Here is a 25,216-nt window from a genome sequence, read left to right as displayed (position 1 = left end):
ACTTCAATATAGATGTTAATATATATATATATATATATATATATATATAAAGTCTCCCACCTAGAGGGGGGGGATAGGGAGGGTGGGAGGGAGATGCAAGAGGGAGGAGATATGGGGATATATGTATATGTATAGCTGATTCACTTGGTTATACAGCAGCAACTAACACACCATTGTAAAACAATTATACTCCAATAAAGATGTTAAATTTTTTTTTTAAATTGAAAAAAATACAAAGAAAAATATGAAGTGTCTTAGGGAACAAAAAGTAGCTGAGGAGCATGGCAGCTGGAATCATTACAAAACATTACAAAACCCATTTGGATTTATGAGAAAATTTCCGTAGAGTCTGGATAGACGGGCAATTCCTGTCCTCTTCATACCAGGACTGAATGTCACCTGTTTAGATCATGAATAACAGGTTACCTTGGGGTTTCTTAGGTTAGTAAATCTTAGAGCATTTTCTTAGGTAAATTTATATTCTAGATTATTTTTAAATTCTTAGAACAGAGCCAAGGTGATTAATAAATATCTGTGTTGAATATTACCAACAATAGAGATACCATTCACGATACACAGACTGCCTGGTAGAACCTGCAGGCGTCGTTATCTATAAAGCACATTGTCAAGATGATTCCAGTCTCATAGAAGACAATTAAGTGTAAACAGACACATCCAACAATTTATCAAAACTACTATTATTTTTTAAAACCTGCTACCCTAATATTTTATCAAGAGATCGCTCTATGGCAGGCACTAAGTGTTTTACATGTGTAAACTCAATTAAACTTCTCATCAACCTAGGAAGTGTGCAATAGCATTTTCTAATTTGCAAAAGAGGAAACTGAGACACAAAGAAGTTAAGTAACTTAACTTGCTCTGTTTCCCCCAGCTAGTGTGTGGTAGATTGTCTGACACTCTAATCAGAATACAGCTTGCCCTCTTAGAGATTGGTTTATGATGTGCTGGGTGCAGCAAATAGGTGACCTGGAGATGCTTTCCAGGAGGTGACATTTCAGGAGAACTCTAAAGATATTCAGCAAAATGTTCTACCCTCTCTCCTTAGTCTATCACTGTAAAATATCTAAGTAGGCGTGTCCTCTCTTTCAGATCCCACACCCCAATTTACCTTATCTTTAGATCTAAGATTTCCAGTCTTTTAAGGCTGTTTTTGCTGGCTTACACCATGATCCCATTACTGGATTCAAAAGTCAGAACTTGACATGAAGATGGTCATTCTAGGAATTTGAGAATCTAATGTAACCTCATCACCTGCGAAGACTTGCTTCAAATTCAGCTAGTAGTTGCCCCTTATGTGAGAATAGGAAAGTTATCTTTTTAGACAAATTTTCCATGTGGATCAGATTAAATGTAACTCTGAAAGACAACCTGACACCCTCATATCACATGGCACCAGTAAGATAATTCCTAACCTAGGGAAGAAAGAAAAATAAGGCTTTTCCTACTCATAATTGAGCAATAGAGACTTCTTTAAAAGTCTAGTGCTACAATAATCAAACTCGAGCTTTTTTAGCTTTATTAATGCACTTTATTTTCTAATAACAACCTGATTAGCATCCAGAGTAACTATTTAACAAAATGCTGCACTTAAAAGAAATCGACCAGCTTCCAGCAATGTTCCAATATTTCCTTTCATAGGCAATTTGCTTGAGGACTCAAGGTACGGTTTCTGTTAAACTTGTAAAATGTTATTTTGCACTGTATAACATCATGTATGTTCTATAATACAGCTATAGATCAAAAATGTGGAATATGTATTCACTAAATAACTGTAATTCAACATGGAAGAGCCATGCCTGAATTTTCTTATCTCTAAAATGGAAATACTTATGTTTACGTCAACTGTTATTCAAGGGAGGAAAAGTAACAAAAAATTTAAAATTGCAGGATAGTGATAAAAAAGTCATTAAAAGTCATATTAGGATGCTTAAGAAGTCAAAATAGTTTTGGTCTTCCTCATCTATAAAAGAAGAATTTATATAAGAAATTTAAATGTTTCAGGATTGGTTTCATTACACAGTTACAGATATATTTATGTAGTGCTACACAAAAACTTGTTTTTCAACTCATAGAGAATGTACATTACATTTAAACAAAAAATTAATAGAATTTTAACCATCCTCTGGTTCTTAGATTCCTCCTGAAGATACAGAATGAAGACTCTTATTTCTCTGTACACATCACTGTTGACTTTTTAGAATGTATCTTCTAAGAGAGTGATCTTCCCAAAGTAACATTAAGAAATCATAGTACCACTCTACAGAACCAGGGTAAACAACCCCCATACTCCAAATTTGGTTCCTACGGTGAAACTGGCGACCCTGCAAACTCACCAAGAGTGTATGAAAAGCTTTATTACTCACGTAATGTGGCTTTCTGAGCAGCATACCGTGGCTCCCCAACAGGCCCAAAAACAGAAAGGAGAAAAAATGGAAAAGAGACTGGCTTAGGGGTTTAGTGGTGGTGAGGGGGTACGCAGGGCTGAGGAGTTCCCACTTCTGAGCAGTGGTGTTAGTCTCCCACTGGCACTTCAGGGAGGTCACCCGGACATTTTACTCAGCTTTGCTCAGATTGAAACGGAGCAGGACCCTATGGTCCTTGTCCCGCATGTCCTCCGCCTGCCTTTTGTCTGTGGAAAAACTTTAGCCAAAGAATAAGTTTAATCAGAGAAGTCAGTAAATGCAGAAGCAAAGGAAAACAGTCAAATAGGGCAAATAATAATAGTTGAGTCACTAAACAAAATCTAGGACCTTTAGTTCCTCCTCAAGGGCTATAGATGATATTCTGAGCCGTATCCTGTGAGCTGTCTTGTAGATACTGAAACCCCCACCAGGAGGAAGACGTTAACTACATGGTGACCAGACTGCAGGCATCACATAGGCTGCCACAATTCCAAGAGCCGGCCTCAAAGGACTGGGAACAAACCGACCCTGGAACTGAAGACAAACTGTATTTAAAACAATCAGGATAACGCTGATCAGATCGCTGCAGGACCGATTTCAAGACGAAGGTCAGAGCTGAATGTGCTGTTTCTGCAGGTAGCCCCCTCCCTCCGTCTATACGCCTCTGAGACTCCCCTTTAAAAGCCCTTGCCCGCGGATTGTCGGTGCGAGGGGTAGGCCTTTGGACGCCAGTTCACCTCTCCTTCAGTTGCTGGCCTCTGGAATAGAGCAGACTTTCCTTTCCGCCAACCTTGCCTCTTGAGTACTGGCTTTCAAGGGGTGGGCAGCTGGGCCCCACTTTTGGTAACAAGATGATGGGCCAAGGGGGGAAGAAGAAGAGGTGAGGCTTGCAAGCTATCGGCGTTCAAACACCAAAAAAATGGAGTTGGAGTCTTTGTTACACGAATATAAATCTCTCTTCCAGTGGGTCAGGAGGAGCTAAAGGACATGGTGTCAGTCAGGGCAGATCACGGAGGCCCTTGGAGGCCAAAGGAAGGGTTTGAACTCCTCCACAGCTGGAATAAGAAGATATAAAAGAGCTTTAGGCGCAGAGACGATACACAGGCACACCTCATTTTACTGTGCTTCACTTTCCTGTGCTCCACAGATTCTGCAGTTTTGCCAAACTGAATTTTGCGGCAGCCCTGCGCCGGACAAGCCTACCGGCGTCATTCCTCTAACAACATTTGCTCGTTTCAGGTCTCTGTGTCCTATTTTTCGTATTTCTCACAATAATTCAAACTCTTTCATATAATTGTATTTCTGATGGTCATCTGTGGTCAGTGATCTCTTTTGTTACTACGAGAACTCACTGAAGGCTCAGAGGACGGGGAGCATTTTCCAGCAATAAAATATATTTAATTAAAGTATGACTATTGCACACTTAACAGACTACAGCATAAGGCAAACATAACTTTTACATGCACTGGGAGACCAAAAAACTCATGGGACTGACTTTTTTGCGGTAGCTGGAACTGAACAGGCGGTATCTCTGAGGTCTGCCTGTAATGCCATTTACATTTTGGCTGCTGGGCGTGGAATGGACTCTATAGAGGCCATGGTGAAATCGGGGAGGCAGTTAGGACCGCCGTGGTCCAGACAAGAGGACACAGTGGCTTGCACCCGAGAGGTGACACCAGAGGCAGGGAGAAAACTAGCAATACACTTATAGTTAGAATGTAGCAAATTCATGGGAGGATAGAGGTGGAGGTGAGTGGGGCTGAAAGAACCTTCCATTTTTGCCTATAGCAACCGTGCTGATGGTTATACAATTTATGGAGACGAAGCTTTCAGAGGAGCAAGTGTTCTGTGAAAAAATAAAGGATTTTGCTCAAAGACTTGTTAAAATATGAAGGGGAAGGAAATATTTGTACAGAGAGAGATTCTCTAAATGCCACTACTGACATGTATGCACATATTAAGGAACCAACTGTGTAAATTTGCAAATTATGTAAGGGAGTTCTGAGGTATATTAAACTGTTGATTTCTTCATAAGTGTAATACAATTCATTGTTTGGTGGTAGTCTCCACAAATTTCTCATCTCTAAAAATGAAAGAATTAGGTTCATTGTTTCTCAAGCAGTTTTCTACTCAAATCGAATGTCACTCTGATTGCAGGTGTGTAAATAATGATTGAAGCATGATATTAAAAATATGTGTGTTGGACATATATACCCTACCAAATGTAAAATAGGTAGCTAGAGGGAAGCAGCCACATAGCACAGGGAGATCAGCTCGGTGCTTTGTGACCACCTAGAGGGGTGGGGTAGGGAGGGTGGGAGGGAGGGAGACACAAGAGGGAAGAGATATGGGAACATACGTATACGTGTAACTGATTCACTTTGTTGTAAAGCAGAAACTAACACACCATTAAAGCAATTATACTCCAATAAAGGCGTTAAACAAACAAATAAATAAATAAATAAAAATATGTGTGTTGCCAAGTTAGAAGGGGAAGGTCTTGTTTGAGAACGATGAATGAGTCCAAAACTCTTCCCTGAGTCTTGATTATTTAGGCCTTTGATGTTCCTGCATTGTCAGCTAAGAAGAAAATCCTTGTTTTTTACAAAGTCCTCTAATGATAACAGATGGTCAAATTCAACTAGGCAAAACCCCTGTTTTCAGAGTATTCTTTCTGGAGATTGATGACACAGCAGCTTCTTTATGTCCACCCGTTCTACAAAAGATATAACAACATGTAAAATGATGAGTGAAAATGAACAGGAAAGCCGTGTCTTAAATTCCTTTTCATTTAGGTTATTCACTTTCCAAAGGTCACGACATTTTATGTTGCGTTTTAGCTGGTTGGACTGCCCCATTTACAAGGAAATCAGAAGGATATTACTGAAGACTTCATAAGTCAAATAGCTTGACCCTAATTCATGGTGATGACCTCCAGACCAGCTTGTCTCCTATTTGTCCCGGAAAGTTGCATGAATAATAAATAAAACTGTATCACCGGAGGTCTACACAGGTGCTGTGTAAGCCAAAGATTGTAACAGCACAGCAAAGCCTGAGTCTGGAAGCTAATAAATCAAGAACTGGTCTATGTAGTAAAACTGCAACAGTAGCAGGGATGGTTGATAGCCATGACAGTTACATTGAATTAAATCAGAAAAAAAAAAAAAGCAACAATTGTGCTCCAGCGTTTTATTCCTTTAAAATCTAATGAAAGCAGAAATACAAGTGTTTACCATTCCTTTAGCAAAGTAGACTTTTCAAAAGATGAATGTATACACCTGTGTTAGACAGAGAACGTATATCATGTCAGCAAGCACGAGATTTCTCTCATGGTTAGAAGTTATGTGATTTAAAATTTACTCTCTAAATGCGGTAGTTACAGTACGTGAATCATTTCTCTGCCAAATATAGAGGAAGAGAAGTTGTTTTATTGATGCATTCATTTAGTAAGCCCATGGTACCTCATTAACTAAAAGAGTCATATAAACCTGCAACAATTTGCAGACTATTATATCAGACTCATTAGGGGTTAAGGAAAAGTACTGCAAACCAATTCATGAGGATTGCTGGAAGGTAATCAGGTAAGGGTCAGTGGCGTAATGCTATCAAACAATGCATTTATGTATAATTGATATTTGCCTGTGTGCTTCTTCTCACATCATGATTCATTGATAATCTGTTGTAACTGATCGAGATTTTGAACTGAGAATAGAAATTCTCATAAATTAAAAAATGCAAATCAAAATATATTGCTGTACAAATATAAGTAAACAAAAAGTTATTTTAAAAACTTATATTTTAAGAAATCATATTAAAATACTAGTAACATATCTGTAATAAATGTTCTGACATCTTTTAAAATCCATTATATTTTTGTAATAGGGAAGAACAAATCTGATTCCATATTTTACTTTAGTCTTTGTATTCTATCACTTTTGCTACAGGTTAAGAATGTTGCCTACAGACTGAAACATACAGGATAGCCCATTCTCAAGGCTCTGACCTTTAAGGGTATAACATTTTCCCATTCATATAGAGATGAAAAGTTGCAGAACCAAGAATAACATTTGTCTTGTTGGAGATTTACAGGAACATGACCTTCATGGACAGATGTGAGAACAAAGGATTCCGACACCAAGAAGTTTGCAACAAATAACCACACCTCTCCCTCCCCTTTTTTTTTTTTTTTTTTTTTTTTTTGTGGTACGCGGGCCTCCCTCTGTTGTGGCCTCTCCCGTTGCGGAGCACAGGCTCCGGACGCGCAGGCTCAGCGGCCACGGCTCACGGGCCCAGCCGCTCCGCGGCACGTGGGATCCTCCCGGACCGGGGCGCGAACCCACGTCCCCTGCATCGGCAGGCGGACCCGCAACCACTGCTCCACCAGGGAAGCCCCGCTTGCCTTTTAAAAGTGCTTTGCTGAAACCCTTCAGAGAGTTCAGCGTTTGGCGGGGCAAGAGCCACCCGTTCTCCTTGCTCGGCCCTGCAATAAACCTTTCTCTGCTCCACACTCCGACATATTGGTTTGATTTGGCCTCACTGTGTGAAGGGTGCATGAACTTGCATTCAGTAACATTTTTTATTTTATCTTAAAAGCTGCTATTATATCTAGATGCAGTAAAATATTAAGATACAATCTCTGTAGCCAGTGTGACTCTCAGTAAATTATTTAACCTCTCTGTGATCCATTTACCTCTTCTGTAAAATGAAGTCTAATAATGATACCTACCTCTTGGGATTGTTGGATTTAATAAATGAACATAAGTAAATTTTTAAAATAGTGGGTGTCACTTTTTCAGCAATAATAAAATATTAGCTATTTTTATTATATCCAATAAAGGTTTTTCACCTTTGGTGTGACATGGACACATTTGGAAGTTTAGTGAAATGTTTGTCATAATAATTATTTTTTAAGTACTCCAAAAAGTAAATAATACTATAAAGGAAATCATATATTGAAATATACTTCTTTTTTTTTTTTGGTGATTGACAATGTCTGGGCCAGACCCTCCCAGAATTTTCTTTTTTAACATCTTTATTGGAGTATAATTGCTTTACAATGGTGTGTTAGTTTCTGCTTTATAAAAAAGTGAATCAGCTTTATGTATACATATATCCCCATATCTCCTCCCTCTTGCGTCTCCCTCCCACCCTCCCTATCCCACCCCTCTAGGTGGTCACAAAGCACCGAGCTTATCTCCCTGTGTTGAAATAAAGTTGTATCCACAGTCTTCTAGGGATCAGAGAACAGAAGTTAAAACCCGAGCTTTATGATGTCAAAGAGGTCCTGCTGTTACTCATCCCTTTACTTGGTTTGTTTTTCCTATAATTCACTCTCCATTCATGCAGTATCATTGGATAATTTATTGCATTTCATGTGCAATTTCATTGTTCACCTAGAAGGACAAGTAAGAAATTTTTATTCATTTATACTAATTCTATTCTGATTATTAACACATATATGTATGTATGTTTCCAAACATATATAAGATAAATCTACATTACATTAACTTCTCCAAAATAGACCATTTTAAAATCAGATATAGAGCCATCGGACAAATTTAAATTTCAACAATATTTTAAAATAATCATATAAGGGGCTGAGTGATAATGCACAAAACCTCTGGAACAAAACTTTAAATGAATAGTAACATTAAATATATACCAAGAAAAAGGGATTTTTCAGTAATACTAAATAAATGGAAAGAGAATTATTTATACAAGTACTATGCAAATTGGATAAAAGTGTCCTAAATTTCTATAACTGGATATAGCAAAGGACACTTATAAAGAAGCCAGTAGTAGGTCAGATACAGAGTGGAAGGAAATAAAATTTGCAAACATATGAGGTTTATGAAGCTTTTTAAAAGAAAACTAAACAAATCTTACAGACCTTGCACTAACAAGCACTGAAAATTCCAGTAAATATTTTCTGCACATTCCACTATAAAACAGGTGCAAATTTAGTCAATACTTACACTTAACCCTTGTGCAATAATTCTGTTAAAAAGTACTCGCAGTGGAATTGCTTTACCCTTATCATTGATAATACTTATAAAATAAATAATGCAGTACATTTTTAATTTTACAAATAAATGAATTGAAAACAAGTGAGCTATATGGACTAAACTAAGACTTTGAGATCTTTAATACATTAGTCAACATACTTTTAAAATTAGTTGCCAAATAATTATAAACAGGTATTAACATGTTCAAAGAGAGCAGTTATTTAGTAGTTTTAGTGTTGTTTTCTTCATACCAAAAAAGTACTGAAATTATAATCCAAATAATGGGAAAAGCTCAGACGATAGCATTTCATCAATACTAAATGCACTTCCCACTTGAGCAGAGAAATAAGAAAATCACTGGTGTGCACAATAGCTGTGTAATTGATACTAACAGTTATTCAGGGGAAACTTAATGTTAAACACAAGTTCCATTCATTTGTCTCTCATGGTTTGATCTGAAACCAAATAATGTATTATTAAAAAACATTAAATGCATATTTTTTCTTTAGAGTGTTTTTCCAACAAAAGGTGGGAAGAATTCAGCTTCCTCAGATCCCTTTTAGCTTCAGCACTTCTTTTCCCTATGCTATTTAATTACTTACCAAAAAAAAAAAAGGAAGTTTATACTTAAGATCCAAATAAGAAGTTGGTGAGCAGTTAGATTCTAACTGTAGCCAGTTCCTCCTCAATTATATTTGAAGCAGTTCAACAGAAATGCCACCGCCTGTAATTTACATAGCAAAGTCAATTTCAAACTCCCTCGAGTCACACTGTCCAGGATAAACTGGAGACAGTGGAATGTATCCAAAGACAAGGGGACACTCAATCGAAACGTCTACTTTCATCCATAACGCCATATTTCAAACCCTAGGCGGCCGTGATGTGTCAAAACCAGATATCACACACACATAAACACACACACATAAACACACACGCATAAACACACACACATATTCATGCACACACGCACTTTTGGAAAGAAATAATCTTACTCCCTCAGGAGGCCTGAGGAGTAAAGGATCTGTTATATAATGAATGATATAGAATCTTCCATAGAAAAATGTCCATATGAGCAAACAATTTAGCAAATTTATTTATGTACAAACAACTTTGCTTTTAGCTTTAGAGCACTTGTGGTAGGGTCTATGAACCTTCAGTTTCATAGCTACTAGTTGACATTTATTGTGAGCCTGTTCTAAAACAATACATCTTTGCTTGTCTGACTACGACCAAATATAATTAAAATCAATCAGTCCCCCAAAGATTAAATACTTAGGGCTGTTTTTTCAAACCCAGCCAACATAACAATATACAATAATCCAACAAGGTATTAAAAACACACCAAAATAACAAACACACAAATATGTACAAACACACACACATGCGCACGTACACATGCTGTAAGTTCATATCCGACTGTATAGAGTTTGCAATCTCCATGGAATTTAACATTAAAAAATAAACAAAGTCTTACCCAATGCTCTGCATTGTCATTACTATTTGTGGGCTATTTCCACATACATGGGATTGAACCATTACAGAAATCTTTTTCAATCAGGTCTTTGGGCTTTTTGCTCTGCATACCAAAGTGTATTAGGCAGAGATTTTCAAATGGTCTGTCTGTATTTTATCAGTCCAAACAAAAGTTGCTGTCATACTGGTTCTTTTATGGTTGTTTCACATACCTTAAGAAATACATATACTGTTGCTCTAACTAATCTTTGGTTTTCTGATCATCATTTTGTATCCTCACTCGTCGATAGTTGAAATTTCCTAAATTTCCTTTTATTGTTAACGGGCTGAATACATATCCTGAAGCCAAACTGCCAGTATCAGAATCCTGGTTCTACCACTTACCAGCTGTGTGAGCACGGGTAGTTACTTAATTTCCCTGTGCCTCAGTTTATTCATCTAAAATACAGAGATCAGTGGCTAGTGGCTACCATATTGGACAGTGCAGGCCTAGACTTTGTGATGATGGATATAAAAATGGGTTTTCTATGATGGAAACGTGCATTAAAGACTCTGTCATTGAAACGGCAATTAAAACAATTAAGAAATAAAATAAAATAATAAAATAAAATAAAATACAGACATCAATAATAACACCCACATTTCGGGCTTGTATTGAGGACTGAATAGGCTAATATACATATAAGAACATTAAAGAGTGTCTGCTTTCCACAAAAAAAGTTATTTTAAGTGTTGGCTCTTATGATTATTCATTCATTCATAAGCTAAGTCACAGGGTAAATGAAGTTTACACAGCTTCAGTTCAGAATATACGAAAATATTAGCTCTGAGGAACACTGATTCCCCAAGATGACATGAAATGTTGGAGAAACAGAGTTTATTAGAGCTGTCTTAGAGGCTCACAAAGCCCATCAATTTATTAAAGGCTCTGAGAGGTTAAGACCGATTTTACTGATGTTTCCCCAGGTGTATTTGATTATATAACCCAGTTTTGTCTCTTCGTTTATAAGACTTGAATACAAAACTATCAATGTCCTGGGAACAATATTGCTCCAGTGGATCCCAGAAAAGTAAGCACAAGTAGCATTAAAGTAAGACTGGGGCAGCTACAAGAATTTCCACAGTGTTTCTGGGGGTCACATCAGGGGGCAGCCTCACTCTGGGAAAAGAAGAGTACCTAAAAGTAAATCATTCGCATCATAAAGGTCATCTCTATGGAAAAAAAGGAGTAGAAGATAATATATTATAAAGAGAGCAAAGTACTATGAAAACTAGCAAAGAATGCAATGGTTTGTTGCTAAGAGAGAGATTAAGAGCTCTGTCTTTAAATTTCATTTGGTCAGATGTTATCAACTCAGACTTGTTGCAGTAATCTACAGATGTCTAAACCAAAGTCATTTCTCGGTGATTTTAGTTTATGAATTAATGAAATTCTCTCTTACACTAGTCTCTTCTATTACAAAATGATATAGTATATTGATTTCAATATCCACCTACTTCTATCTGAATCTCCTCTCTTTCGATGAACTTCTACCCCATTTTAACCTCTTCTTCTCCTTCCTTCAATCTTATGTCTGACCTGTAGTGACAAATGACCATACCGTACACAATCTCAGTTTCAAGCATCTTAACTCTCTGCATGTGATGCTCTCTGGTACCCTTACACGAAAGTGCTTCAATTACACCAAGATATCTTTTCACTAACCCTCAACTGATCTTCACGTCCTCAGTTCCCTCCTATCCAGGGTGGATTACATGGCCCATCTCTAAAAATCACTCCCTGAACAGACCCTCAAGTCTCCTGCCCTCTTTGCTATACGCACTTGTTCTGTTCACAGGACAAAATTCTAATCCTACTGAAATCCAAGGCAATTCATATTTTGTACCTCATCTACTCAGAAGATTATGGATAGAGAAAGACACACACCTATGGACAAAAGATCTGATTTTAAAATCAAAGCCAGTAACCTCAAGTGGTCCCTACTTACTATCTGGTAATTGTACTACTTTCCTAAGTCCCTTTATCCCCCCAGACACTCCATTTCCTCTCCCAGATTATTTTACAACTTCTCCTCTCTTCTAGGCTCTAAAATCTCCATCCATTTTCTCACTTTCAGTGTCTCTCTTTCCTTTTTCACTGAAAGAAATGTAAGTAGTTGGGAGAGAACTTTCACAAGCTTTCAGCATCACACTCACCAACTCACCTGTGTCTCTACCCAGAGATCAATTGTCTTTGCTCATAGGTAAGCTAACTTTCTACTTGTACCCTGAATCCTGAAATTTCTGACCTATACCTTCTTTCTCTTGCATCATCAAATATATCCAGTGTGTAACTACCTGTTTTCACCTCCCCAATGACACGAGAAACCCATTATCATTTCTCAGTTGACTTACTGCAAAAACTTCTACCTAATCATAGTCTCTGTGTCTGTCCTTGCCTCTCCTACAGTACACCCTCAACATAAACACCAGGATATGGCATTCCTCTGCTCAAATTCTTCTAACGTTTTCTGGCTCATGCAGAGGAAATTCTAATATACTTTTCATTTCCACAAATACCTCATGACCTGACCTCACTTTATCTCCTAATTCTCTCCCCATTACTCTGAGTTCCTGGTTTCCCTTGAACACACCACCTCAGGATCTTTGCCCATGTTTTCTCTCTACTTACAGAGCTTCCTCCAGTACCCACATGGCTTTCTCCCTCATTTCCTCAGACCTTTCTTCAATGCCACCTTATTATTAAGTCTTCTCTGATTACCCTATTAGAAATTGCCTCAAAACTAACCAGGGAATTGTATCTTCCTGCTTTGCTATATTTTTCCCCATAATATTGACACTATCTGCTATTTGTCTGATGCATATTTGTTGAGTTATTCCTATGTATAATTAAAAATCAGTGGAATACCAACACAACATTGTAAATCAACTCTAGTTCAATTTTAAAAAAGAAATTAGCTTAAACAAAATAAATAGGAAGGTTAACATGCTGATGTGGAGAAAAGGGGGCATGCAGGAGTGGAAAGGGGTTGGCAGGGAGAGGAGGAAAGATTAGTAGCAAAACCAACCTTTTGGGTTAGGCATTCTCCATTTCTATTACTGAGATCATTGAAAAGTCTTGAAAAAATAGACAAGAATTTCTCCTGAAAAAAAAAAAATCAGCGGAATACCAAGGCTCTCTGGAGTGTAACTCAACCTCTAAGCCTCTAAAATATAAGTAGAACTGCTGGAATAGAAAGGTGCACATAAGGAAACAGTAACCCAAATGTGAGTAAACCTACCGGATTATTCTCACCACTGCATCCAAATTCTCCCACAGTGATTCTTTGTTCCAGTGCTAATCCCATCTCAAATGACTCCCTCTAGCCCCACCTTTCACTTTTTTATATGTAACTTTAACAATGAAATGGGAGCCTTAACTATTTCCTTTTGTTCTAGTGTGTTATGGGATATAGCCGCACGCGCTTTTGTATTATTAGGCAATTACCCCAAACATTAAGAATCAGAAGCACAATCCCTTTACAGGCATGAGAACTTATAAAGAAGAGTCACTTCATTTTTTTCCCTAAAAACATGTAATTAAGATGAAGTTCATTAATATGTAAAAAATATTTGACACAAGTATTTTAAGGATATTCTGAAGCCTATTTTAAGGTAGTGGACTAGAATTAAGCAATAGCCACTAAATTATATAGATATTTATATGAAATAGATAAACAACAAGGACCTACTGTATAGCACAGGGAACTCTACTCAATATTCTGTAATAACCTATATGGGAAAAAAATCTGAAAAAGAATGAATATATGTATATGTGTAACTGAATCACCTTGCTATACACCTGAAACTAACACAATATTGTAAATCAGCTACACTCCAATAAAATTTTTAGAACGGCAAAGAAAAAGAAGTTAGGTGTTGTCATTCCAATGTTCAATCTCTTGTCAACTGAGAATCAGAAGAGGGAGGTGACTCAACCTCCACGTTGGCTAGTAAGGCTGCTCTGATGATTCAGAGGGAACCCACAAATCAACCGTGTGGCAGAGAGTTCCACACCCACGTTCATCATGTAACTTCCATTTTGACACATCAGACATCATTCAATCAAATGCTGAAGACAGCCCTCCCCTAAATCATGACACAGGAGAATTCATGAGGATATTGAAGATAACAAAAAAACTTTTTAGAAACACTGCAGGAAGGATCTATTCACTATAGTAATATGAGTAACAATATTAACAACCACCAATTATGGAGAGTCTACTGCCTTAGCTTAGGACCTTTATGTATACCATTTTTAATACTCAAAACAGGTTTCCAAAAAGCCATTCTTACCCTATATTACAGAAGACAAAGCTGAGATTCAGAGGTGTTGCATACATGCCTTTAATCTAACAACTAATAAATAGTAGAGCTGAAATTATATCCCAGGTCTATCTCATCTCAAAGCCCTTATGCTTAAATTATGTCAAACTTCTTCTTGCAGCTGTACTTAGTAAAGCTGTTAATAATAGTCAGTAAATAAATTTTAAATCTAAAGCAAAGAACTTTTAGTAACAATTATTAATCAAACTGACATATCTACCGCTCAAAGAAAAATTGTAAAGGGAACAGATACAGAATTGTTCATATCACAGACTCTATGGGAACCATACAATTATTTTTATTTGTATAAGTATGGTTAGAAAACTCCAACAAATTAAACCTTATGTCTTTAGTTATTATTAACAAATGGCCAAATACAAACATTCAGAGATACATATAAAGTTAGATAAATGTTTATATGACTTTAATTCTAATTCTTTGTGTCCTGTTACCAATATAATAATATTTCCAAATTTGCTAAACTTAATAAGCATAACAGAAGGAAATAAAATCCAAAGGAAAACATATATATTTCATACATTTTTATGTGCAATATATAGAAAACATTTTTGTTCCTTACCTCATATTGACTTTTTGTATTCATATTCAGGATTAAAAGAGAAAACTGATTACTGCCAGTTTTTTTAATGTCAAGGGAGAATACAGCCATGCTGCAAAGCACAAGAAACAATAAAATATATTGCAATAATTTCTACAGTCAGGATGAGTACAAAGAGATTTGGAGCCCTAAGGAAGTAGTAATGGATTCTGTCCAAGGTAGAGGAGTTGGAGTTGGTAGCAGAAAGACCTTAGAAAGAAGATATAATTTGAGCTATGCCTTGAAGGAAAAATGAATTCCACTGGGTTGAAAGGAAGGAAATAATATTTCAGACAGAGAACAGCATGAGCAAAGGCCCAGAGGAACAAAGATCATGACCAACTCATTACAGTGTTAGAAATCTTTGGGGTCTAGAATATAGGGTTCTTGGAAGTGGAGCCGGGGAGAAAGCTACAAGAAGCAAGTCTAAAAGAGAGACTGGAGCTATGAATATTTCCATTAAAATGTTGGAGTTTATTATGTACATAAGGGGAGCAAGGAAGGTTTTAAATAAAAGATAAATTCAAATCTATATTTTCACAGAAATAACTCTACCAACATCACTGAGGTTGAATTTGAGGATAAAACTATTCCAATAGTGTAGTTAAGAAAGGAACAATGATGGTTTGGATTAAGGGTAGGAAGTCATGTCAAGGATATTTCTGCAGTTGAACTGAAAGTATTCAAGGACCGCTACCTGCAGAGGGTGAGAAAGCTTAATAAAGACACTTGTGAGGTTTCTAGCTTAGACAGCTGAATGGTTGAGGCATCATTAAATGAGCAGGAAACATAGAGAAACTGTAAGAGATGTTCATGTTCAAGAGTAGAACTTGGTTTCTCTGTAAAGCACTTCAAATAGATATACTTAATAGACGGTTGGGATGTGGGTCAAGAGAAATCTGAGCATTGGAAAGATACAGTCTAAAATAATTAGAGAGTAATGTAATACAGGGTAATAGTTAGACGCTCAGAATCTGGTCTGCAACCTGTATTTGTAAACTGACTCCGACACAATTAACTGAATCACCATAAGCATGTGATGTAATCTCTCATTTTCCTTATTTGTGATATGGGAACAATAAGAGAATCTATGTCACTGGGTCTGGTGAAAGAATGCAAATTAAGTTTCTAGAACCTGGAAAGCATGTAATAAAAGTTACTCATTATTATTCTTGTCAGGGAATAGCTAATAATTTAAGTAATGGAGGCAAGTAAGATTGGCCAGGAAAAAACATAGAGAAAGAAAACAAAGCAAGGCAGAAATTTAAAAATTGAGAGTACCCAAACCTAAGATATTTCTGGAGAAACATGAACAAAATTGCCTAGAAAATGATATGGTCAAATCCAGGGGATTAAAAAATACAAGATTACAGTATTGTTTAAATTGTCAAATACTGCAGAGAAGTAAAAAGATTACTGCAGAGGACTGAAAAGCAGGCAGTGGAATTAGGAATTAGGAGTGTTATGAGGGCTGTAAAAACAGTATTAAACCTGTACCCATCTTTACAAGGTTTATAATCTATTCAGAAGCCGGTACATTCTGAAATAGTTCAATTAATTCCATCAATACCTATTTGAAAGCTCACTATGTGCTGGAAAAGGTAAAAATATAAGGCCAAGGTTAATAAGGCAGACAAAAATTGTTGCAGTCCTGCAGAGCAAACCTAATGTTTGCCGCCGTAGCCAGAGATAACCCAGTGTGAAAGAGAACTAGTATTAGGGAGAGAGGAATGGAAAAGACATTCCATGAGGGAGGAATATCAGGTACAAATGCATAAACTGGAAAAAATAATTGAGCTTTTGCCTGTATTTTAATGAAATGCTTTAACTGCATTTCTTCCTTTGGATACAAATATATAGAAAAGCAAAAAGTGGGGAGAAGCCGTATATAAAGAAACAAAATTGAGTAAGCTTTACTGATATATTCAGAAACAATCCTCTTAGCTTATCCAATGTGATAATATCAAGGAATCATTCAAAGAACAGCACGGCCACTAATGTAGTTGGAATAGAGTATAGCCGACTTTTAATATTTCAATTTTTTAAATATATTATGGTTTATTGGAAAAAAGCATTTTGTGTCATTTTCAAATTTATTATACAAATATAAATGATTCTATTAGAACAAATAAGGTCCCCAAACACTCATTTGCCAAAAAGAACTTGTTTAGCAACCCTGTGGATGTGAAGGTCACCTTAGTGGTGAATTGTTTGATTGTATTGCCTTGTTAAATGTAATCTGTACCATCATGTAATAAATCATAGTGAATATATCTTCTAAGTAATACAGATAATCCTTGAAACTATGAAGTAAAAATGTTCCTGTAATTACATGATACATCTTTCCATATTATCACTGAAGCCATACCATACTTTTCTTTGGATACTAAATTCTAAATAAAATGTTTTCTTCTAAATATTCAATTAATTTTAGGTGGCTGGCTGTCAAATTCTATATTTTATCTTTCCATACAAGACTTGCAATATATACAACCAGAGAAACATTTGGCGCAAGACAGTCATGTGCCATTCATCCCTTAATGACTTTAAGTTGACATGGTATCTCACAAATATCCATAATAATTAATATTAAGAGTAGATGACTGGAATGTTAATAAGATGTAATGCTGTTTAAAATAAGTCAGGGACTAAGTAGCATCTTTAATGTGATTTATATGACTGATGTTTAAATGTCTGAACAATTTATATTTAACGGCACTTCGTGGGAATTAAAATTTTAAAAGTCTGTACTAATTAGAGATTTTAATTCATCATTGTGCTAACTAAAACTGAAATAATTGATTGCAATAAGTAGAAAAATTCTCTTGGTATTAAGCACAGAATTTCTTACATCCTTAAGAAAGAATTAAAAGCAATTTCCTTAGCCAGAAATTTAGTGCATGTTTTATAGGTTATAGAGATGATTGCATGTGAAATGAAGGCAAATAGTATAGATTAAATTTACTTACAGTTTATGGTTATTCCAACAAGATATTTTTAAGGAAAAAATTTATTGTTTAAAAAATCAAGTCAAACTTCCAGCCCAACAATTACAAAATCTGGATATCACCACTTTGTCCCAACACCAAGTGAAAAACTGAACTGAAAAAGTACCAGTTCTTCTTGGGTCCACAGTAGAAGGTCGGTCCCAGGGCAGAGTGCTTATCTCAGTCCATTCCGACTGCTATAACAAATGCCATAGACTGAGTGGCTTACAAATGACAGAAGCTTATTCCTCACCGTTCTGGAGCCTGAAAGTCCAAGATCAGAGTGCCAGTGTGGTTGGGTTCTGGTGAAGGACCCAGTTACAACTGCTGACTTCTCTCTGTGTCCTAAAAGGTGGAAGGGGACAGGGATCTCTCTTGGGCCTTTTATAAGGGCATTGATCCCATTCTTGAGGGTCCTCATAACCTAATCACCTCCCAAAGTCCTACTTTCTACATCATTACCCTGGGCATTAGACTTTCAACACATGAGTTTGGGGGCACAAACATTCAGACTCTAACACCACACCATGCAAAATTGGAGAGCCCAAGAGGCAAATAATGAGAATCACAACTTAGCTGAGTAGAAACCCACAAACGGAAACTGCTGAGGGACCCATTGCCAGTGTAAGGAAACCGGAACTGTAATTAACAAATGGCTGAAGGCTCAGTGTGGACAAAACTGAGTCAAAACTCCAGGGAGACCTAGTCATAGGGAGGCCCACACATTTTTTCTTCCAGGAGCTTGACCCTGTTCTCACAGTGAATATTAAAAAAAAGTTCCCTCATGCCTCCTGCAGGAGGACAGTAAAAAGGCATTTTGAAACGTGCTAGAGCATTCTGTTCTTAACAAGCTCTGCCTTCAGAGAAACTAGTTGGAGCTTAACCTGTTGGGGTTTTATCAGAACTTAATTGACCCGGGGAAGGGATATATTCAACTCTAGCCAATTGTAGCCTTCCACGTGGGAGAAGGAAATACCAGCCCACTTTAGCCATCCTGCCCAATTGAAACGCATAATCCAGGCTGAGACCTAATCATAGGACCTAATCATAGACAAATCATAGGATGCTTCCCAGGTCCCCATACCTCACCAACATACTACTAAAAGTCTGTTTACAGCAGTTTCTTTCACTCAGTACATCATGTCCAGCTATCGAAAAAAAATTACAAGGCATAATAAAAAGCAGGGATTTATGCAAATAAATAAATAAATAATTCTAGACACCAATCTTACCTAGTTCACAGAAAATTACCTCAAAATAGATTATAGGCCTAAATGTAAAACATAAAACTGTAAAACTTCAAGATACCATAAGAGAAAATCTAGATGACTGGGCTTGTTGATAACGTTCTAGATGCAAACCCAAAGTCAGAATCCATGAAAGACAGAACGGATAAACTGGATTCCAGTAGCATTAAAATTTCTGTTCTGTGAAAGAGACTGATAAGAGAATGAAAAGATAAGTCACAAACTGGGAGAAAATATTTGAAAAAAGACATATCTCATAAAGGACTGTTATCCAAAATAGACAAAGAACTGTTAAAACTCAATAATAAAATAAACAACCACATTTAAAAATGGGAAAAAGACCTTAACAGACTCCTCATCAAAAAAGATGCACAGATGGCAAGCAAGCATATGAAAATACGTTCCACATCATATTAACACATATGAGGTTAACGTCAGGAAAATGAAAATTAAAACAATGAGATATGACTACACACCTATTAGAATGGCCATCAGCCAGGACACCGACAACACCAAATGCTGACGACCATGTGGAGCAACAGGAACTCTCATTCACTGTTGATGCGAATGCAAAATCGTACAGACAATTTGGAAGACTATTAGGCAGTTTTTTACAAAACTAAACAAACTCTTACCATACAATCCAACCACGGCACTGGCTGGTATTCACCCCAAGGAGCTGAAAATATGTTCACATAAAATCCTGACCAGGGATGTTTACAGCAGCTTTATCCGTAATTTTAAAAACTTGAAAGCAGTCGAGATGTCCTTCGGCAGGTGAATGGATAAAAGAAACTGTTGTACATCCCGACAATGGAATATTATTTGGTGATAAAAAGAAATGAGAATCGCCCAAAAATACGAGAGTCTAGTCCAAGTGTTTACTTGGGATTAACAAACTGAAATTTGGGGTACACAGACTTAGGTAGAAACCTAAACAGTGTCCTGATTACAGGATAGGGGTTCAATGTTTTTATGGGAAAAAGAGAGGAAGATGAGCTAAGCTGTTTTTAAGAAAAATTCATGGGTGCATGATGAGATAATCAGTCAGGTGAGGTGTTCACTGGTAAAAGATGAGGTAAAACTAGATTTGTACTTCATTGATTGATCAGGTGAAGTGGTCCCTAGTTAATAGCTCACTTTTATCAGACCTTTCAGCAAATTATTCTTGTTTCTTTGCTGACTTCTTGGAATGTACCAGTTCAAAGGCACTGAAAACAGAAGGCAGATCCTCTGGAACAGATGTTTTGGCTCTATTTTAAATAGTTCCACCCATGACATCTTTCACAGTTCAGTCATGAAAAAGTCATGGAGGATACTTCAATACATACTGCTAAGTGAAAGAAGCCAACTGAAAAACTACATACTGTATGATTCCAACTATACAATGTTCTAGAAAATGTAAAACTATGGAGACAGTTTAAAAAAAAATCAGTTGTTAGTATCCAGTTGACAGTAGATGAGGTGAGGGTCAAATGAACTGGAGAAGCACAGAGGATTTTTAGTTTGGTGAAACCACTCTATGACATTGTGATGATGGATACATGTCATTAAAAATTTGTCCAAACTCATAGAACATACAACACTTAGAGTGAACCCTAACGTAAACCATGGTCCCTGGATGATAATGATGTGTAAATCTAGGTACATCAGTTATAACAAACGTACCACTCTGTGGGGGCAGGTTGACAATCTGGAATGATATATTCGATACATGTGTGGGGTTAGGGAAACCTCTGGACTTCCTGTTCAATTTTCCCGTGAACTTAAACTTCTCTAAAATATAAAGTCTATTTAAAGAAAACTCAAGCTATGAAAATTGTTTTATTGAAAATGACAACATAGTACTCATCAAGTTTTGAATGTGTTTATTTCATAAAACGTTATGTTAAATCAGTTGTCAAAAATGTATAACAATTGTAATTGCTCTTTGTTCTTTATCCCATGTATTCTGCAAAAGTTTTCCACTGGAAAACACAGTACATTGCAACAGGGGAGGACACAAAATACAAGAGATTTTAAATTTATTTTCTTTTTATACCCAAGCACCAAGTACAAAACTATACAACTTTACAAATATTACAAGTACCAATTTTTAATGGACTAAGAATATGTATAATAAAGTTTTATTGGTTGCAACCTGTACAGACTTGGAAAATACTGAAAAGAGTATGCATACAAAAAACCTAATAACAAATGGTGAAGAAAAGTTAATCATAAAAAAAGAAATAATTTATAATTAACCAAATGTAACTTGAATTGTTGATGTTAAGGTGCATCAACAGTTTTTAAAAATAAATATGTTTAATCTTTAAATACTACTTTAATTTGATTCAGATGATCATATTTTATTTATGCTTATGAACACAATTTTACCTATTAATGAAATACAAAGCAAAAAACAAAACCCTGAAAATTGTGCATTTGTAAAAGTAATAATTTTTATTGTCAAGTGAAGTACAAAATTGGCACAAAGTTATGCATATTGCAATTCCTCCACTTTCTCTAATCTCCCTCTCTCCCTATATATATATATATAAATATATATACATAATGTTTATATATATGCAATGTTTGTACATATATTTGAAGGAGAAAAATGAGATACCTTAAAATTTCTCTACACTAACTCAACTTTAACGTATGTAATATAAAAATTAATCATAATATTTGAATAGGAAACCTATCATTTCTCTCTATACTTTGCAAATTTTAGTAAATAATTTTATTAAGTCCACAAAATTTAGCGACACTGTACAATATTATCTGAAGTCTGGTTTTATTTATCAGGAATATTCCCCCTGTCACTCATTCATACCTCACTTCTGAACAGTCTTCTTTACCATTGTCTTCTATTATTTTTACCTTCACCCTCCAGAACATGGAGGGCAACCTGTAGCTGCTGCCTGTTTTGGTAAATAGCATTTTATTGGCACAAAACCACACCCCTTTGTTTATGTATTGTCTGTGTCTGCTTTCCTGGGGTAAGAGCAGAGCTGGTAGTTACAAGAGAGACTGTCTGGCCCAAAAGGCAGAAAATATTTACTATCTGGCCCTTTGCAGAAAGAGCTTGTCAACCTTCGCTCTATAAGATGTAAAAATTCTGGTGAACAATTTAGATGACTAAAGGATGTCACCAAGAGATAAATAGCCATTTATCATAAAACCATATAATTACTTTTTAACAGCTCAAGACATTATACTGGAAAGGATGAAGGAGGTCATCCGTTAATATAATAGATAATATGTATAAATAATTTATGTTAAGGGTCAAATTAATTGAGGCTCATAGAAAAGTTACACTCTGCCAATCCCACCACCAAGTGGCAGAGTCAAGATTGGAAATAAAATCTGCACCTCCTAGCACATGTGCCTTTCCTGTCGCCAGCCAAAAAAAAAAAAAAAAAAACAGAAATTGACGTTTTCAAGATATGTAACAATTCAAAATGAATGATACAGAGGAATGTACTTTATAAGTTGTAAAAGACTAAGAAAACTCCTTGTTATTATTATCTTTGCTAATAAGTATCTTAGGCATTTTCTTGACCTCAATTATTATCTTATATAGTAGTTATGCTTAAACACTTAGTGGGTAACTGTTCATTGGATAAATTTGTTGGAGAAGTGTAATTTTTCTTCACTTTTTTTCTTTCTGGTACTGCACTATCCTTAAAAGTGAAGACTAGTTGCATTTTTACATTATTACATTTTTCCAAGGTGTTTAGCAAAAAGCTCATTTTTAAAAGTTTACTAAATACACAGCATGCATGTAGCTTTTATTCACAGTGATTCCAAAACGTCCACAGAATTGACTTAAGCATAGCAAATAAATTGCATGCTATTCACCATACTGATATTTAAAATTACTTTTGTGTGTGTGTAGAAAGTAGTTGGTTTTTTTAAGCTAAGTTAAAGTTGAGAAAAGATAAATAGATGACAAAGAAAAGAGACAAATTATTCTTGTGAAAAATTAAGAGTATATTTTATTTACGAGTTGCATTTAATTTTAGATCAAGTATACAAAATACCATATCAGAAGATTTCATTATATGTTGTGCAAGGTCTCACTCAGCTCTTATGTCTTATGGTTATACTAATAGAAATTAAAATCTCACTAATCTTAAAGAAAAACCCTTCAATGTTTCACTGATGGGTATGATGTTAGCTGGTTTTTATTGTGTTGAGGTAATTTCCTTCCTTTTCTATTTTGCTTACAGTGTTTATTATGAAAATGTATGGAATTTTGTCAAATACTTTTTCTGCATCTATTGAGATGATCATGTGGGTTTTTTCCTTCATTCTGTTAATGCAGAGTATCATATTAATTGATTTTCACATGTTGAAACATTCTTGCACCCCACAGGTAAATCCCACTTGGTCAAGGTATATGATCCTTTTAACGTGCTGCTCAATTCAGTTTGCTAGTATTTTGTTGAAGATTTTTCCATCTATAATCATCAGGAATAGGGGCCTGTGCTGTTGTTTGGTTTTGGTTTTTTCTCTACAGCATCTTCATCCTACTTTGGTATCAGGTTAATGCTGTTCTCATAAAACAAGTTTGGAAATGTTCCCTGCTCTTTAGTTTTTTGGAAGAGATTGAGAAGGATTATTGTGAATTCCTCTTTAACTGTTTCATAGACTTCACCATTGAAGCCTGAGCTTTTCAGGATACCTACTCTTGCTACATCTATTCAAAATACTACTGGAACTCCTAGGAAAAGCAAAAATGGACAAATTATATAAGAAAAATAAATAGAACGTATCTAAATCAGAAAAGATGAAGTAAAGTTATCTATAATTGCAGATGGCATGGTCTTATACGTAGAAAACCCTAAAACTCCACAAAAAAAACTGTTAGAACCAATAAATCAACTCAGTAAGGTACAGAATACAAAATCGACATGCAAAAATCAGTTGCATTTCTATACACTAATAACAGACTATTCAAAAAGAAAATTAAGAAACTAATCCCATTTAAACAGCATGAAAAAGTATAAAATCCTTAGGAATACACATAATTATGGAAGTGAAACTTATACAATGAAAACTACAAAACAATGATGAAAGAAATTAAAGAAGACACAAAAATGGAAAAAAATTCCATATTCATGGACTGGAAAACTTAATATTGTGAAAAGTTTATATTACACAAAGCAATAAGAATCAATGCAATGCCTATCACAATTCCAATGGCATTTTTTACAGAAATAGAAAACACAATCCTAAAATTTAAATAGAATCACAAAGAACTCTGAACAGCCAAAGCAATCCTGAGAAAGGAAAACAAACCTGGGGGGAATCACACTTCTTGATTCAAAAGATATTGTAAAGCTACAGTAATTAAAGCAGTACAGTACTGGCATAAAAACAGACATACAAGTCAATGAAACAGAAGACTGCCCCAAACTAAACCGACAGCTATATGGTCAATTGATCATCAACAAGGGTGTCAAGAATACACAATGGGAAAAAGATAGTCTCTTCAATAAATGGTGCTGGGAAAACTGGACATCCACAAGCAAAAGAATGAAATTGGACCCTTATCATGCATCTACACAAAAATTAAGCCAAAATGGATTAAAGACTTAAACATAAGACTTGAAACCATAAAACTCTTAGAAGAAAACATAGGAGAAGTTCTTCAAGACATTGTTCTTGGCAATGCATGCTTGAATCTGACTCTAAAAGCACAAACAGCAAAAGCAAAAGGGACAAGTGGAAGTTGATCAAACTAAAAAGTTTCTACACAGAGATGGAAAGAACTAGAGTGGAAAAACAGCCTACAGAGTGGGAGAAAATTTTTACAAACCATGTATCTGACAAGTTATTAATATCGAAAATATATAAAGAGCCCATTCAATGCAATAGCCTAAAAGCAAATAACTTGATTTAAAAATGGGAAAAGGGGGGCTTCCCTGGTGGCGCAGTGGTTGCGCGTCCGCCTGCCGATGCAGGGGAACAGGGTTCGCGCCCCGGTCTGGGAGGATCCCACATGCCGCGGAGCGGCTGGGCCCGTGAGCCATGGCCGCTGAGCCTGCGCGTCCGGAGCCTGTGCTCCGCAACGGGAGAGGCCACAACAGAGGGAGGCCCGCATACCACAAAAAAAAAAAAAAAAAAA

The 25,216-nt window shown here is 36.1% G+C and overlaps 1 long non-coding RNA gene across 1 annotated transcript in view; it reads right to left on the bottom strand.

The window, feature by feature from the left end:
• Positions 1-3,120: 3,120 nt before the first annotated feature.
• Positions 3,121-25,216, bottom strand: part of LOC114486548 (uncharacterized) — a 62,358-nt gene continuing 40,262 nt past the window's right edge. Inside the window, exon 4 of the long non-coding RNA XR_003680445.2 lies at positions 3,121-3,478. This is a non-coding gene — a long non-coding RNA (uncharacterized lncRNA). The remainder of the gene's footprint in view (positions 3,479-25,216) is intronic.

Source organism: Physeter macrocephalus, chromosome 7 (genome assembly GCF_002837175.3).
Source record: "Physeter macrocephalus isolate SW-GA chromosome 7, ASM283717v5, whole genome shotgun sequence".
In the NCBI taxonomy this organism is placed as follows: Eukaryota; Metazoa; Chordata; class Mammalia; order Artiodactyla; family Physeteridae; genus Physeter; species Physeter macrocephalus.
Note: the sequence above shows the minus strand (reverse complement) of the source record. Positions and strands in the feature narration are given on the sequence as shown.